The sequence below is a fragment of the Ambystoma mexicanum genome, chromosome 6q (assembly GCF_040938575.1).
Source record: "Ambystoma mexicanum isolate Mex_15411 chromosome 6q, UKY_AmexF1_1, whole genome shotgun sequence".
In the NCBI taxonomy this organism is placed as follows: Eukaryota; Metazoa; Chordata; class Amphibia; order Caudata; family Ambystomatidae; genus Ambystoma; species Ambystoma mexicanum.
Genome location: NC_090937.1, coordinates 1,393,981,859 through 1,393,999,943, shown reverse-complemented (window position 1 = coordinate 1,393,999,943; position 18,085 = coordinate 1,393,981,859).

The following is an 18,085-nucleotide window of genomic DNA, read 5'->3' as shown; positions in this document are numbered from 1 at the left end:
AGTCTGGTCAAATATTGGGATAGTGTCTGTCAGAATTCCACCTGACAATGCTTTTCCGTGGTCTATGTTTCTCAAGGAAGGATTGGATGCCTTGGGATTGTTTTTGTCATTGAGCATGGGAGCTTTCTTTAGAAATGGAAGGAGGGAGCACAGAGGTATGTTCATCTATCAAGTGCACAGTATTGACATTTGCTGAAAAAATATCAGGTTTTTCCTTCGGGATTCTATCACTAGATGAGGATTTCCCTATGTTATGTTCTTGGGTACGAGATTTTTCTTGTTGTTTGGCAGCAAACATTCAAATTAAGGTGTTAGTGATTTGCTCTTTTTCTGCGCAGTCATGTCTGGCGATATCAAAAAGGCGGTTTTGCCACATATTGCTGATTTCTGCTTCTGTGTCCAAACGGGATTGGATTTTGTTAGCAAACGATTCAATGTTGATCTGCTTCGTATGAAGCATTGCGATTAGAGTGGCCTGGTGCACATTGCTTCATTAATGGACTCATATAATTTGATGAATGGGATTAAAGCCAAGTTAGCCGCTGCAATCATGGTGCTTTGGAGTTCAGCCATCATTGTTGGTAGGGGATTGATGCGGTCTTCATTTATACTGTTGCACTGACATTTGGAATTTGTCTCTTTATTTTTGCTCACATCGAGTGAGTCTCGCAAGTCCTTGGTTATGTTGTTTGGTTGATTTCAAGTGATGGTATCATGTGCAGTTGGGCCGGTTGAGATTGTTCCTAATCTGGGGGTGGAGGTCTTTTCTAGGTTGAATTTGCTGAGTAGAAGACTTCCAAAGACCTCATTTCTCTTATCCTGGTCGTTCATGGAAGTCTCAATCTTGGTAATGTCGAGAGAGAGTCTGGCAGAACAATGTTTTTCAAAGTTAGATGTCATAGAGCTGCAGTGGGGGCTTTCTATTTGAGATTTATGATATTTTTCTTGACAGATGTTTTTTGCCTGGAGCACCTTTTGTTTCTGTGTCATGAGTAATTCTTGTGTGAGACGATTTGTGTTGTATATTTTGTCTGTATTGTATACCCGCTTTTGCCAATATCTCAGTGGGTTCATTCTGGTTTCCCTTGGTATTCTGGCGATGGGGAGCAGGAGGGTTCTGTTTGACAAGGCTCTGTTTTCTATCATTTATTGTTATGTTGATCTGGTTTAGTTTGGGGTGGTTGGTCCCAGATTCAAAGTCTATCTCATGGGGCGTGAAGGGGTAGAGTGGGGTTTGAACGTCCTGTAGTCGTTTATCTCTAGTAATGGAATTCATTTTGGGATGAAGATTTTCTCTCGCTTTTCTCAGTGGGTTGAGGCAGTGAGATTTCTGGGTTGGGAGCGATGTTGGTGCTTTCCATTGCAACAGGGCAAGATTTGGGGGAGGGGATTGGTGGGAAAATTGCAACAGGTTTGTGAGTATCAAAGTCTTAAGGCTGTTTCTGTGGAGTGAGCAGGTCGCAGTTTCCATTTTCAAATCGAGGGAGGATGGCCCTTAAGGATTCGGGTTGCGCAGTGGATGTAAATGGCGAAGGGGGGAAGAGGTGGACAAAGTAGTTTCAGAATGAGGGGGTTCTAAAGGCGGGAAAAGTTTTGCTTGTAACCGGGTGTGGGGGTCGGTTGTAAGATTCATACTACAGCAGGAAGGAGGGAGGAAGGGGCCTCACCCGACAGTCTCCCCAACACAGGAGAAGAAGTCCGGTCAAGTGATCCGGCCTCACTAAGGTTGGTGGAACAGCCAAGGGGATGAAAGGGCCTAGCCCTGCAGTCTCCCCATGGCAGGCAGATGATGCAGGGTAGCCGAGGGGATGAAAGGGCCTAGCCCCACAGTCTCCTCATGGCAGGAAGATGATGCAGGGCAGCCAAGTGGATCAAAGGGCCTAGCCCTGCAATCTCTCCATGGCAGTAGAGTGAAAAAGAGTGGCTTGTGAGTATCCGGTGATTGGAGACAATTGGGGCAAATAAGTGTTTGGCAGTCTCTCACTGGGAGGTGCACTTGGCTTTAAAGACTTGCACTTACAGGCAAGAGCGCGGTCAGGGATGTCCAGCAATCTTTATGGTGCACCGGATGAAGAGCAGGGCGATTGTGGCAGTGGTGGCAGGAAGGGCAGGCAAGGGGGCGGGCCCCAGCCACAGCCGCAGTCCGCGAACTGCAAACTGTCCACTTATCGCCGCTTCGCGGGTGGTTCCAGTTTTGTTCAAAGTAGATTAAAGGGAGGAGCAGGTCCACCTGTCAGGCGTTCCTTGCAGATTTAAAGGCGCAGGAGAGGGCTTTTTCCCTACACTTGCAAAAGTAAAATAGGCACAAAAGCTCCAGTTGGGAGCACAAGATGAACAGGGTAGCAGAGTTCTGTCTTGCAAACTGCCCCCTTAACGCCATTTCGGCCAGTATATATAATTTTGATATTTGTGCCAGTAGTCAAAAAACTCCAAGCTTGTACCCGTAGGCTACTTTGGGCTTGTGCTATACTATAAAAGATTTGAGTAAAGGCACTTACAACTAGAGGGCAAGCTGACTCCACTTGATTGCCTGATCGGGCCCAAGGTGGCTTAGTATGACTGTTCCACACCAAAGTCTTAGTGGGCACCCCCTGGCCTGCACTTTTGGTAAGTTTCCCCTCCAACTGCAGCTACTGTTTAACATAAGTGCGTGACAATTCCAGAGGAAGCTCAAAGGCTCTAATTGCCAACAAGCACTTTGTGGCAAGTGTGGCTCAGAGTGAGTATGATGATACAACGTACAGGTTGGGTAAGGAAACTGGCCTGGCAACATCATGATCACACTCCAACATAGCGCCACCATTGAATTCTGCACTGCGTTCCAGGATGCTCCACCTTATGCTCTCCACCAGAATGCATGCGCCGTGAATGCTCTCGTCCAAGGACCGTTGGGGGCCCACAGCTGGCCCAGGAATCGGCAGACAACCCTTGGAAACCATACCACAGTCGGTCAAAAGGCAATCAACGTTGCTCTGCTCTCCTGCTTCCATGACTAAATCCAAAAGACTGGAGTGCAAAAGTTCACCAAACGCCACCCACAACACACGGGCAACGTCCCAACTTGAATCCCCGGAAATGAGCCTAGTCCTCCACGACTCCTACACCAATGCCCTGTTCTGGACCCCACGACACTCTTCCTGTGCCTGCCCTGGCTGCAGGCTGCCAGATGGGAACTCTTACACCTCCTTTCGTTCTACACCAAAGTCCAGCTCTGGACCCCGGGGCACTCTCCCTGTGCCTTCCCCGGCAACTGACTGTGCCGATGGGAACACACTTCCGTCTCCTCCACCGAGATGTAGGACCCAGCACTGGACTTGGGGTGGTCTCCACACCCGGCTGTAGACAACCAGACAAACAATCCCACAAACGGATCCAGGGATGGGGCACTCCTTCTGCCCCCCTCCCACCGGAGACAGCCACATAGACGGAGCTATACATACAACTCCTGGACTGGGATACGACGGTCGACAGGTTCCCAACAGCTCTGCTGGGTGAGACGACAAGGGTGGAGGGCAGTGTTCCCTTCAACTCAGTCGCCCCCTCCTCAGCAGCATCCCATCCTCGTCGCCAGTGTGGCAAGTGTGGCTCAGGGTAAGTACGACGATACAGAGTACAGGTTCAAGGGTGTTTATTGTCCATAGATGTGATCAAGTTAACAAGAGAGGAAAACACTGGACACCCCACTCGGCAGGCATACGCTCCTTCCAAAGTCTCAAAACTGTCACTACAGAACCCTGTAGTCGGAGCTCATACATCACTCACGCGCACACTCTCCCAACATTCCAGGCACGCACAAGCACCCCACACCATGGAATACAACACACTTCCTCTCTCCACCTGAAGTAAACCCGGTAACACAAGTGTTTTTGTAGCTGCTTATGTCAGGGGAAGTCCGTTAAGATAGGCAAAAATGTGAACAAAGTGTGTAAGAGCTAATATAACAGCCCAATGGGACCATTACATCTGTTTACGTTGGTTGCTCACACAGATGGGAGGAACTTTATAAGGCGCTGCGTGTAAATCGTGCCGACTCCATAGAAGTGTCTAAGTTACACGGAGCACAAGGACAAGTCACGGAGGAAATGAATCTTCCAACTTACCTCACCTCACAGCTCCGCACCCCCTACACTAAACACACTGCAGCAGCAGCACACGCTGCGCTCCGCCAGCCGCCAGTGTTCTCAATGGTAAGCCGCCTCCTTTCGCAAAAAAGCACTGTGGAAAGACTCAGGCAGAGTCAAATGGTCCCTGAAACCGGTCCGTGAAGTACACTGCAGCAGCACACATTGTGCTCCGCCCGCCGGCAGTGTTCTCAAAGTGTTCTGAAAGGTAAGCCTCCTACTTTTGCAAAAAAGCACTGTGGAAAGACTCAGACAGAGTCAAATGGTCTGTGAAACTGGTCCGTGAAACTCACTGCAGCAGCACACACTGTGCTCCGCCAGCCTGCAGTTTTCTCAAAGTGTTCTCAAAGGAAAGCTGCCTCCTTTTTCAAAAAGGTTTTCCTCTTCCTGCACTGACTTTTGGGATGCTAAGGAAATTGTGCAGTCTGCGACATGAACTAAATATGCCACTGAACTCCTTATAAAAAATTGCTCAACATTTAGCACTTCAGAATTGTAAATAAAGTGGCCTAGATATAGAGTTCTAATCTCTGTGAGCACCGTACAGAACAATATAACATGTTTCCTATTTTGTACCACTGTCAAGTAGGATGCAACGCAATGTCTTTCCCTTATCTTGCGCTGTAGTCTGGCAAATCTCATTTGTGAGGAGAAGATTCAGACGGTAATGCAAAAATTGAATAGCCCAATAAGAATTTGGGAATTTAACCAAATATTTTGGCATCCTCCCTAGCGGCCTACCCAGTGGAGCTGAACTATAGTAAAATATATACTGTCCATTAGTTGTTATTGTAGAAATCCAATCTGTTCTCAATAGCACCTTCTTAACTTCATGGGGATACCACACCAAGTCCTCAATGGATGATTCTGCAGCCATTAGATTTTCATTAACTCTCATCCTAAGCTTGTTATCAGCCTTATATCTTCCTGAATGCAGGATAATTTCCAGATTTGTATACAGAGAGTCATTTATGGGCACCAAGCACTTTCTATATAAAAATACATACCTCAAATCCACCTCATATGTGTGAGGTCAGCCCGAGCTTGAACATCAGTGTGGTCATAGGCACACAATCCAGCAACCCCAAAGCCTGCTTCCATACTCTGGATTTGATTTTATCAAATGGAAGTGAGAGTAATATATCTTTAAATTCAACTCCATATATGATCCCAGGTGTAACTTTAATTTTATAAAAATATATTAAGGGTTGCATAGAGAATTTGAAGTACGTATATCTAATTTTTTTGATCTGGGATCCTGCTTCAGTAGCTTTCCTCAATCAAGATTCTCTCATAATCTCACTGCTATCCTTTATACTTAGGGGAAAACCCAAATAGGCCATAGATGCTGAGGGGGATCAGCTTTGATCTCCCACATACGATCTAAAACACATTTTCATTTTCCTACTGTGGGTAAACTTCATAATCTTCGTTTCTTTGGTATTAATACAGGGTGCATTCATCCAAGCATAGTCCAGGATCAAATACTGTTGTTTCTGCAAACCTACTTGCTTTCTATCCAATAACACCACATCAGATGCGCATGTCAGATAGGGTATTACTAGATTTAGTATTCTTGGTGGTGCAAATGCAGTTCTTGCCAAAAATACTCCAAAGTCAGACAAGTACAGATTGAATAGGAGGGCAGCTAAAACACAACCTGGCAGTGGCCCTATATGCTATAAACGCCTCAGTTCTTTCACCCAAGCCATTCAGCCTCACTCGCAGTGCACATTGATCATAAATATCAGTCAGTATAACCAGCAAATCTTCTGGGATCTGCCACTCCTTTAGCTTCTGCCATACGAAGTTGCATAAATCAATTGCATCCCGGGAGGATAGCTCAGCGGCAGCGTGCGCGTCTTGGAAGCAAGACGGCACGAAGCAACAACAGGTTCGATCCCCGGGTCTGCACTTAGAAACCTCTGGGTGTTTAAGCGCGTTATAAATACGTATCTAAGACAAAAAAAAAAAAAGAACACAATTACGCAACTAAGAAAAACGAACAATTCCTGTAACAGCGCCTCGATGCCAGCGGGCTGTGTGAGCGCTTTATAAATGTAAAATAAATAAATAAATAAAATTGCAGCAACATTTAAAGCGAGATTTCCAGGAATTAGGGCTTCTTCTCTCAACAATCCACCACCAGGATGTTGAGATACGTGCCCATTGCACAACGGAATCCTGTTTGAAATCTTTGAGACACCCTTTACCTGTCGCCCACCTCTATAAATCTTTTAGGACCAGATGGCTTTAAGTAGTTTAAATATATGCTGGCCCACATCTCCGGGGTTAGTATGAAGTGCGCGTTTGATAGTCCTTTAGGGCCTGCCGTTCTAGAGTTTGAAGCGCTCTTAATCAGATCTACATATCTTCAACCACCATATTTAATTCGCGCTCATGATCAATCATTTTCCTCTTTATTGTACTCTCCGTTTTCTTATAAACTTCTCCAAAGTGATTAATCCGCTCCCTCTCAGCAGTTGGGTTGCTTTGAAAGCAGCTCTGTGTTTTTTGCATTGAGTTTATTACATCACAAAAGTACCTGGTATATTTTTTTGTAATGATTTCCATCATCTGCCAAACCCTTTTCTGGTCTATATATGCTTTATAGCTCCTCAGCCAATTTTTAAACCGCTTCTTGAGGAGCTAAATGTTAGCTAAATAGACCTGCTCATTATCAGTTCTCTCTTTTAGGTGATGGATTTCCTTTCTTAACACCATCTTTTTGTTTGTATCACTGTGTCATAGAGATGTACACCACTCCATACACTATTGTTAGTCCCTCTAGTTCTCTTTTTGCATTTATCCAAGAAGGCATCAAAATTACAGGTGGACAAATGAGCAGCCTTTTCTCCTGTCAATAGAGTTAGAAGAACCCATTCCAATTACCCACATATTTTGAAAATCCTTTTACCAGCAGAATTAACTCTATTACCACTCAAGCTGTGATCATCAACTTTTTGGGTGTGTACTTTCATTATAACTGACAGTTTCATATGATCACTTTCATCAGTCTCCACTACATTCATCTCTTCACATATCTCAAATAGGGTTGGTGAGGTTGCTATATAATCTGAGTGGGCAAACGATTGATCAGATCTCCAAGTTGGGCTAGGTGGGGTATCACCTACTATAGCCCAATACAAAAGTTTAAGGTTCGAACTAGCAAATCATTCCATCCATGCCTTACCCTTCACAGAGTGTTTGTCTTTATAACTTGTATTACTCTCTTCACTGCCTATTGCAGTCATACAATCTGCATTTAGGTCTCCTTACTATATAATATGACATCCATCATGTGTAAAAGAGAAGGACTCACATACTTCCACACATTTTTCATGAAATGGTTCTAACTGTACATGTAATGGATTGCAATAAACGTTGACCAATAGAAAAGGTTGTTGTTCGCATAATCCCTTTACATTCACCTTTCCAGCTAGAATCCCATAATTCTGGTCATTAACAATTTCAAAATCCAGCAACTCTGCATTCTTTATCATAATGGCGAGTCCTCCCGAGGATCTTGCCTTAGGCCCTTTCTCAGCCATTTTCTGGAACACTCTAAAGCCATCACCAATTAGCGGGTCGCATAACCAGGTCTCCAGTAAAAACAGGATATTATACTTTTTAATGATAGACCTTCTGCTTCTGAACTCATAAAACTGTTGAAGCCTCAAGTATTACAATTCAGGTGCTGGATCTTATCCACTTGTATAGGTAGTGCTAAAGTCCGGATGGAACCACCCTTAAAATAGTATCACTAGAGCCCTTAGGCATCCTATACGGATGTCTCATATTGGCTCGCTTATCCTCGTCATTCACAGATATGGGATTATTATTATTACATACAGTTAATTTAAATCCTATGTCCAGAAGCACATCTGCATGAGTACATAGTAGGGAAGTGATTGCCAGTGAGGACAATTGAATTAATGCCCAATTTATTACACTATTCCATTTTGGCAATTCTACCCGCACAAGGTCTTTATTGTTGATTGCGGAAAGATACAGAATTTTCTTCCACAAATCAAGTAAATGGGTTGTATTAAGCAATGGACTTTCCATTTCGGGAAATAGTTCCTCTACTTTAACTAGGTTGTTCAACGTAGCAAAGGTTTGGAGGTCAAAGTTGATACAAGACCTGTTATTGCTATTCCTCTATTTTACTTTTTCATTGATATAACAAGGTATTGGTTGTCATGGTGCAATATTCAGCATTTGGTGAGTATTAATCTTCTCCTCTCTGGAACAAATTAGCTTGGTTAGTAGCGTCTTCTTTGTCTTGACCCAATTCATAACCTATGGGCTTTTTCCATAGCCATTTGTCCAAAGGGCCTCTTTATTCCACTGGTCTAATTGTTCCATTTTCAGCATCTTAAGCTATAACATAGTTATGGGCTGTAGTCAGTTCCCTCTTCTCTCTCATCCTAACATCCTTATTTTCGCTTGGCTCATTACAAAATTCTGTGCACTTTAGCCTTCGAGTTGGAATCTTAATGGCTACTCTTTTTAATGATTTTGCTTCCTTCGCAGACTTTTCATCATAGAGATCTCATTATAGAGGACCTACATGGCATCCTCTTCATTTGCCGCTGCAATGGATAGAAAATCTCTCTGTGGCAGTACTATGCTCATCAAAGAGTCATTTTGTAGGAGGGTGTTCCCATCTTTATTCTTCAAACTTTTGCTAGCATTCATTTAACATGCACAGCTACTTTCTCTTTCATCCGTGATCGAAATAACCGGTGAAGCTTTGTCCCCCATCTGTGGTGGGAGATCACTACGTATTTTTGCACTATTGTCCAGTATCAGATCCACAACTTGTGCAATTATGCCTTTAACCTATTGTTGACATATTTGAGCATACTGCAAAGAGTGCTTCTATATTTACCAGTATTTCATCAAGAGATGTGCTTAGAGAGTTTGCTATTGACATCTTGGCATCACTATGTATTGCTGATAAATCATTAGCAAAGGAGGCCTCTTCCTTCTAGTCTTCCAATGTAGAATTAAGTCCCTCCAAATCTGGGCTTGCAGACAGATTAGCCCCTATTACATAGTTAAAATTCTCAGCGTCATGTCCCAGTGATTCTTGTCTGAAATCTAGGCACATATTCAATAATGCTCAGTTATTCGTCAGCCATTCTTGCAAGTACTTCACACTTCCTGCAGCAGTGGCGGAATTAGTTCCTTGCTAGACAGAGCCACGTTTGAGGGTGTATTCCGCAAACAGCCCATAACTGAGGGCTGAATCGCTATATTTCCACCTTTTTTAATTGACTCCAGACACATTTTCTTTCCCTTTTTTACATTTTGGTGTTACTCTTGGTTGACAGGGATAGTTTTCTTGGACTTTTTAACAATTTACCTGACATACTGGTGCTGCTACGTATTCCATATCTGTAGAAGATGGTTAAAAGTGATAACATTCCTAACACTCTGTCGGTCCTCAATCAATATTCATTAAAGCTAATGGTGGATAGTTGTCTCACATCTAAAAAGGCATTCTCACACAATGAGCAGAGTGCTGATTTTTGCAGTATGCTTCTCATGTGGGTGCCTGGCAGGAATTCTGCTTAACAACTTCTCCCAGATGTCTCCCAGCAGACCAAAGTAAACTACTCAGCAACTCCACGCTGTTCCTCACTCTGTGTGGGTTTAATGATTTTAAAGACGAGCAGCAGTTCTCCTTCAACATGGCTCCAGCTTACAAAAATAGTCACTGAAAACAGACTGCTCAGTAACAACGCTCTCTGCAGGTGCCGCAGACCACTCTGCAACTCCAATCCACTCTGCAACTCCAACTCCACTCTGGATTGCTTGGCCTGATATATGTCCCCTATAATGGCAGTGGTGCGCTGAAAGGATCCTGTGGCTATGAAATGTAGGGCTGTCAGCACCTTCTGCAGGGGTGTGAGTGCATGGGAGCAGTTGGTGGGTTCTACCACTCCCTGACCAGGTCTAGGATGCTATGGGAAACAACCTGTATCTTGCATACACCTGGTTGTCTGGCATCCCAAACAGTGTGGTGCGTGCTGTGAAAATCTGGGGCCTCTTCATCCTCCTCTTCCTTCTGTGTACATGTTCGATGGCTCCCAGTATACCTGCATTCATCCTGGTTGACCGACGCTGGAATGGTGTGCTTTTTACGCATTGTTCGCTTTGCACGTTGTACTTTGGATGTACTATCTTGTGGCAGTGAGATCACAAGATTTGCGTGTGACATTTTCCGACGTGAAATTGCACGTTGAAATCCTTGAATTCAGTTATGTTTGTACTTGGATGGGCGTGTGATTTCTTTGTGTGGCCTGTCCCGCAATGGTTCTCTGTCATTATTTTGAATTTTGTAGGTCACCTAACCAAAAGACCAATTTCTTTGGGCTGATTTTAGGTGGCGTACAAAAATGGAAATAAATACAAACAAATGAAGGCAACAACACAGCCATGCAGGGTCACTTTGGTGGGAACCTAGATTGAGATTCATCAAATTGACCAATTCAGACTGTTGAATATAAGGAGAAGCCATACAGGTATTGTTGAAGAGTTCTATTGCATTTTTGTGATGTGGCCTGCCCCAGTTAATATTGTAAAAAAACTGTTGGTTAACCATAATGCACTATGCCAGCCTGGTGTTGATTGAAATTGGCTGTGTGACACAGCCTGCTAGGTAATAGTGCAAAGCTGAGCCAAATTATCCCACGGAATATAGCCAAATATGTTTGATCATCAATCGCCAAGAAGCACACATGAAACCTAATATCAACTTATAGAGGCATTACACTAATTCACAACTACCACACACATAGTAGCCATGCAACACCATATGCATCATCTTTTACTCAAACAAATTACGGACATATTTTCAAGTGGGATCGAATTTGTATTCATAAAGATACACAACAGTTGGACTGACATCTGGTAGTACACAAAACGTATGCAGAGTAGGGGTGTCACAGTATTAGTTTTATGACGGTACCATAACCATCTTGCCAAATGACGGTATATCATGGTTATCGCGGTATAGCAGGTGGAGTTAACTAATCTTAACAAATATTTTCTAAAAGGTCATAAATTGTCAGATTTATCATCACAAACAAAACTAGGCACCCAGGGCCAGAATTGGGCTTTTCAACATACTTTCCACTGAAATGCCACCCCTTGCTTCCACCAAACACAAACACACGTGTGGAGAGGAGGAGGGGGGGGGGGTGGAACCCTGCTGCGACTGGCAAAGCAAACGGAATAGCTTTTCTTAAGTAGTCATTTAGGCTTTACGTTACAGCCTTTAGTTTACTTGCGGGCCAAAGGTGTTCAGTAATCACGGACATGTTACCCTTTGGTATGGCAGCAGTGAATACCCACAGAGATGAGTGAATTTCGCAGTGTGACTTATTATATGTAAATTCAATGATAGAAACAGGGAAATCACCCATTGTCATATGTTTAGAAAACATTATCCATTATAAATATATAAACCCCAAAGCCGCCAACCCAAAGTAAACCCTTTTCCTTCTTGGCACTGTATGTATTCTTCCTATTGCTAACAAATTGATTTTGTGTCAGGCACTTGTGGTGTATGGAATGGCATTAAAAACTGTGCCAACTGAAACTACTTGGCAGACGGCACATCCAACAGTGCAAGACCAAGACTGAGCAGCACCTGCTTACTGCAGCCTTTCCAAATCAGATTGAAAAGCACATTTAACTATAGAAACGTATATACAGTGTGACGGTTATTATTGTTCAATTAAGTGGTTCACGGTATCTTTAACGGTATACCGTTATACCGTTACATCCCTAGTGCAGAGTGAACTAAATAAGGTATGAAGATAGTTCCATGAAAGAGGCTGTCCATTATTAAGTCCTTCATGTCAAGTAATGCATAAATAACCATACAACTATTAGTCTCTCCTCTCTCTACCTCATCAACAGTGTCCGTCTTTTTCCTGTCTCTCCCACTTCTCCTTCACATGTCATCTGCCTCTTCAGCTGTAAGCTATATTCATACAGCTTCTTCTTTCTCAGCAGCCCCTTTCTCAAATTCTGTTCCTGCCTCAGAACTGCCATTTCCTGCTCTTTGACCCTTTCCTCCTACCTAGCCCCCCTCCTCCTCCATCTCTTATTTCCTTGCCCTCACCTTCTTCTCCTCCTTGTGTCTGGTCATCTCTTCATGATTTGCAATCTCTTCTTTCTCATCCCGTCTGCCCTTTTCCTCCTGGCAGGCCTTTTCATCCTTCTCCCCTTGCCTGGTTCTTCTCTCCCACAGGGCCTCTCCTCTTCCGCTTCCTCCCCCTACTGACTGCCCTCTGATTCTCCTTCCACCTGCCTGGAGCTTTGCTGCTTCCTGACCGTCTACATTTGACAGAACCTCTCCTCCTCTTCTTGCCTTGTCCTCTCTAATTCTTACGGAAACTTTCCTCCTGCTTGTCCCTATCCATCTGTGAGACCTTCTGCTCCTGTGTGGCCACCGCCTTATACTTGACTTCTACTCATGATCTCATGACTTGCCCTCTCTTTCTGCCAAGCCCTCTTTGCCCATTTTAATTTTGGTCAAAAAGATCATATACATAAAAAAGGGAAACACATTTGCTAGAATTAGATCAAATGCCTTTCATTACATGTGTTGTCACTATAATGTATTGTCATTAAGTTCTTGTTGTTGTATGTTCCTTGCATCTCTTTTTGATTCTATAGGCCAATGTTTCTTAAACTTAGACCTTCATTGTAATTATTCATTTGTAGATTGTTCGCTGTATTCTATTTGATTTATTTTAAACTATCCTCTGCATTACATATATTCCTCTAACCATTTTCCTTATAATTGAGCATGGGAGACTCCAAATATTTAGTTCTATGTTAAAAGAAATCTATGTAATACATAGTTACAAAAAATTCAATAAAAACCACAGCACAATCTACAAATGTATAATTGCAATGAACCTGTGTGTATTGCAAGGATATTTGCCTCCATGTGTTTCCATTGGTTCCCAGTCAATTGGTCGAAAACATTTGGTCGACAGGACAACTGGTCGACACCATTTGGTCGAATGCCAAATGGTCGAATTTTTTTTTTTTTTTTTTTTTTACCCCATTTTTGTTTTTTTTTGGGGGGTCCCCCCCCAACCCCCTTTTTTTTCTTTTTATTTTTTTCCCCCACACGAAAACCCACAAAACACATATATAAAAAAAAAAAAAAATTCAACCAAATGGTGTCGACCAAATTGCAGTCGACCAGTTTGCTGTCGACCAATTGACTGGACACCGTTTCCATTCTTATGGTTAACTCCTTTGTCACCATGTTCAACTAATAAAAATGTAATCAGTTCTGTCTTAGTTTACTTTACAGTGTTTTCAGTCTTTTAATCCCCATGTCCGAGGGAACAAAGAGTAATACTGGTAACAGATTGTTGTCCACATCCAGAATGATACTGATTAGCTGGGCTCATCAGATGAGATAATGCATGCCTTACATCCGGGGATCATTTCTGTTTATACTTTATAATTGAACAATTATTTAAAAATATGTACATATTATTCAACTGACTATGGAAGAATATGACAGTTCACCTCTGATGTCAATGACGTGTGATTAAATATATTTTGAAGGCATGTATGTCAAGATTCATGTTCAGAAATCTTGTGCATGAAAAATCTCTTAATGTAGAAAATAAAAAAGCCAATAAATGAAAAATAAATAAAGGCTGAATATTCAGTGGAATAAAGTACTACTGACAGATACACTAAGACTGTTTCAGTCTTTAATCTGCTCCTCACGGTCAGTGCATTTTTTGGGATGGTTCACCTCATCTGCAAGAGCTTGCTGTCATGACCCTGGGCACTAGCCCTGTTTCTGCTCCTCCCAACACTCTCAAAACTCCCACTACCATATCTAGCAGCACAAAATCAGAGGGGCACACCAGAACCCACTTGCAATCTGTCTCCAGGAAGACATGCAGTGTCAGGGTCATGTTATGCTAAAAGTTCTCATACCACGCACTGTTGCCACCTGCATGGTTTCTTGGTGCTATGGCGGATCTGAAAAAGCAAGGGGGCAGGGGGCGGGAGAAGTTAGTAGGGTCAAGAGGGAGAAAAGAGCAAGAGAGCTGTGATGTGCGGTTGGCAGCTTTAGTTTACTTTGCTGAATATAGGTGTGTTTTGCAGTTAGTAGGCCACCATGTGCTGTTGGACGAGGCTATGTGTGATTTGTTTCATTGTCAAAGTGTAGCGAAGTGCATGCGGTTTATTGAACTGTAGAGGTATAGTTATGTTCAGTTCAGAATGTGAGTGGTATGTGCAGGAGTGTACGAATAGGGGTGCAGGGGGTGAACCTCATTCCCAACTCAAGATTGTATGTCTCGGACAGAATGAAATAGATGCCAATGCACAGGGCACATGCTTGAAATGTGCACTTTGATTCGGGATGATATTTCAATGAACTGAGATGCATTAAATATAATACTAATATAAATTAACATACTAACCCAAACCCAGTTAACATGTAACTGAATCCCTTAATACAATTTAGTGCAAATTAGTCCATGATGAAATAAACTGAGTGCAGATTGGGAAAATGCATGATGCTCTATAAATGGGAAATTAAACGTCCATGCAGAATCTGCGCTGTGTGATAAAAAAAAGTGAAGATCCGTTCCACTGAAAAAACAGGGCATTATATTAGAGCAGGAAGCTCAAGGAGAGATGTATATGTTGTTCTCCAGCAATGCAATCACATGCCATTTCAGCGGAATGATCTGCTCAATGGGAAGTGTTTCCCTTGAGTGACGGGGGAATTTGATAAAAAGGGTTTTCGGAGGGAGTAGCATTCATTCATCTTCAGCAACTGGGAAACGAAGTAACAGGGGCTGATTAGGCAGACAAAATTCAGTGCTAGCAGCCTGTCTGATGTTGAAGCGTTCCTTATCTGGGTGGCCATGGATGAAACAGGAAGAAAGATTGTGGTAGATCTCCATGCCAAACTGAATCAGAAATACCACCAACATATCTATGTAAATATGAAGTTAAGTGAGGGGCTGCTGTTTTGACTCAGGTCAGGTAGTCGAGATTAAGTAGGTCACTTAGTTTTAGGTGCTGTCTATTTTTAACATGCATGTAATCCAGCGTTTATATTTTGCAAAGTCTCTTTGTGTTTTTTTAAAATAATGTTTCTCTTGCCAATTCCATGATACCAAGGACAGTTGGCAAGAATCGGCACTGATGAAACGCTGAAAGCTATTGAATTGTGAAATACAGTGTGTGCAGCATAAGTGTCGTTTCTGTGTAAATTGCATATTTCTATTTTACGATAAAACACAGGTTCAAAAGTGGCTTTTAGTTTCTTTACATTTATTCTGTGTTCAGTCCTTTTTTTGTGATATGCCCAAAGAGAAGGGTGCACAGTAAGACATATCTCAAAGTGAAGTAGCTGCTGTGTGCTGTTTATTTAGAGAGCTTGAATGAATGGCCAGTAGTTTCATTGCATGCTTTCAATTGTTGAAACTCAGCCAAAAGGGCATATTGTGGTATTGTACATAAGGTACCACAAGGGGCATGAGCCATCCATCCAGAGTGTATTTTGTTTATTGTTAGCGACTGTGGCAAAATCAATTATTAGGCAATATTGTGAAATGTGTCTCACCACTATAAAAATACCCCAACGAGTTACCACAATATATTACTAATAATTACCACCAAATACCAGCATAATAAAAAATAGCACATAGTAATAGGTATAACCCCAAAATATATCCATCAGGATGAGTTTTTTTTTAGCAGTGTTGGTTAGGGGCAGTACCTTATCCTACCCACTCTGGCGCAAATAGGTACATTTCTGGGAAGGGCCAATCAGGAGGCTAGGAGCCACAACTACTCCTTTGTTCCCACAAGATTCTAGTATCCCATTAGCTATCATATGCTCAATTATATATAAGAATTTATTTACCCCCACATGCCACAATCAGCATTACATTGCCATTCTTCCTTTGCAAATGCAACTCTAGGAATTGGCAGTTACTGACAACATCTCAGCTGGGACCAGCTCCAGCTCTCCTTTCCCTCACCAGCTCCATTTACTGCATCTGCAAAAGAAAAGGTCAAAAACAAGTAAGACTCTAACTTGGCCATACAGCAGCACCCGTACCGACTAAAATCCAGCGGCAACCACAAGTGCATCTTTTTCCTCCACAGTTGTCTTTGCTTGTATGCTTTCACAACTGGCAATATCTGTTTAAGTGAAAACAGCAACACACAAATAAGGCTCTAACTTTGCAAAACCTCTAAGAATGTCTATGAACACTTCTTATCCCGAAAGCTCTAATTCACTGGAAATACATGTAAGTAACACAACTGCCATGCCTGCACATTCAATCACTATTGAATTAAAGGGGCAGCATTTGCAGCATCCCCGGAACCCTGCATTTTCATGCAATCAATGCACAAGGCTAGAATATTCACATAGGCAAGAATCCACCCCACATTCCTCAGAGTGATGTAAACTGAATCAAGCCACCTGGAGGCACAACAAAAAAGACATCATCACAATTTACACAGTGATGCAAAAGTGGGAAATGTGTATCAGGGTGAGAATATTAAAGCAAGGCCTACTGACCTTTCATTCTCTCTTCTTTCAGCTTCATGATGTTTCACCATTACAGGTCTAATCTTAAGCCATATCTGCAGTGCACACTGCAAGGCACAAGGCACTGCAATCAATTTCCACTTTTCCATTTCTCCTCTGGGAGCCTCTTGCTCCTTCTTAATACATACAAATGAGTCAGGTGGGGAGTCTAAACACAACTCAAAACTCCACCTGGTCAACCCATGTCACGCATCACAGGTGAATCTTACTCAATGGAGCTCCTTTTCAGGCCGGCACACTGCAAATGAAAGGCGCAAAACTGTTGTGTATGGCTTTTACTTCTTCATTTGTGGTGTGCCCCATTTTCAATTATTTATATGGTGGTGAGGAGGGGCAGAATGCAACTTCCTCTCTGCCATACACATGCCCCAGCATTTGCGCCAGCATGTATTTTATTGCATTCACAATTAAGCTGTGCCTACAATGCTCGCATGGTAGGTACCATTTCCAATAAAAATTAAATGCTGCTCACCTTGTGAGCATAACATGCAGCATTTAAGGCATCTCCCTTACCATTACACAATGATGATGTTTTTTTTTTTTTATGAGAGAATGTGGTCTCTTTCTAGCAATCTTGGGGTTCCTGGTCTTAAGCGGTTGTAGGCGGCCTTGACCAGTACATGTCAAATCCTTACATACAATGTCCTCATAATCAGATGTGGCTTCAATCGGACCACTGGCGCCAGGCTGAATGACACAGGTGTTCCCTTTGCTGGGTCTGACAAAGGATCAAGGCGGTCAATGGGTCGAATGATGCCAGAAATTGTCGGTAAAGAGCATGGAGCAGTGTCAGTAACACAATCTACAACAGTAACCTCTGGTAAAGTCTCAAGAACATTTTGATCATCAATACACACAACAGAATTCTGTAATACTGGAGTGAGCCGGAGACGTAAGAATCAAGGGCGTGTCCACAGCAGCCCCTTGACTGCAAAGTAGTGCAAGTGTCCACAAAAGTTCACAAATCCGAGTCCAACGGTGCAGGAAACAGCAAACAGCAAGGAACTTGCGGCTAAGTGGTACTCTAACGGTACTCTCACGAGTGCGCCTACAGATCTATTTCCATTCTTTTTTCAGTTTCAGATTTTTGGTAGGGCTGTCCTAGCCTGCTTACAAGAGTGGGTGGACAAAGAAAAGATTCTTGTAGATAACCAGCTTGGGTTTTGGGAATGCATGGGGACTAATGAACAAGTCCTAAACCTATACTTGATTGTTTGAAACATAATTTACGTAGAGAAAAAGCCAATCAACCTGCCATTCATGGACCCGAGGACTGCCTTTCACAAGAGAAATCGATTAAAGCTTTGACAGTGTCTCAGGAAAATGA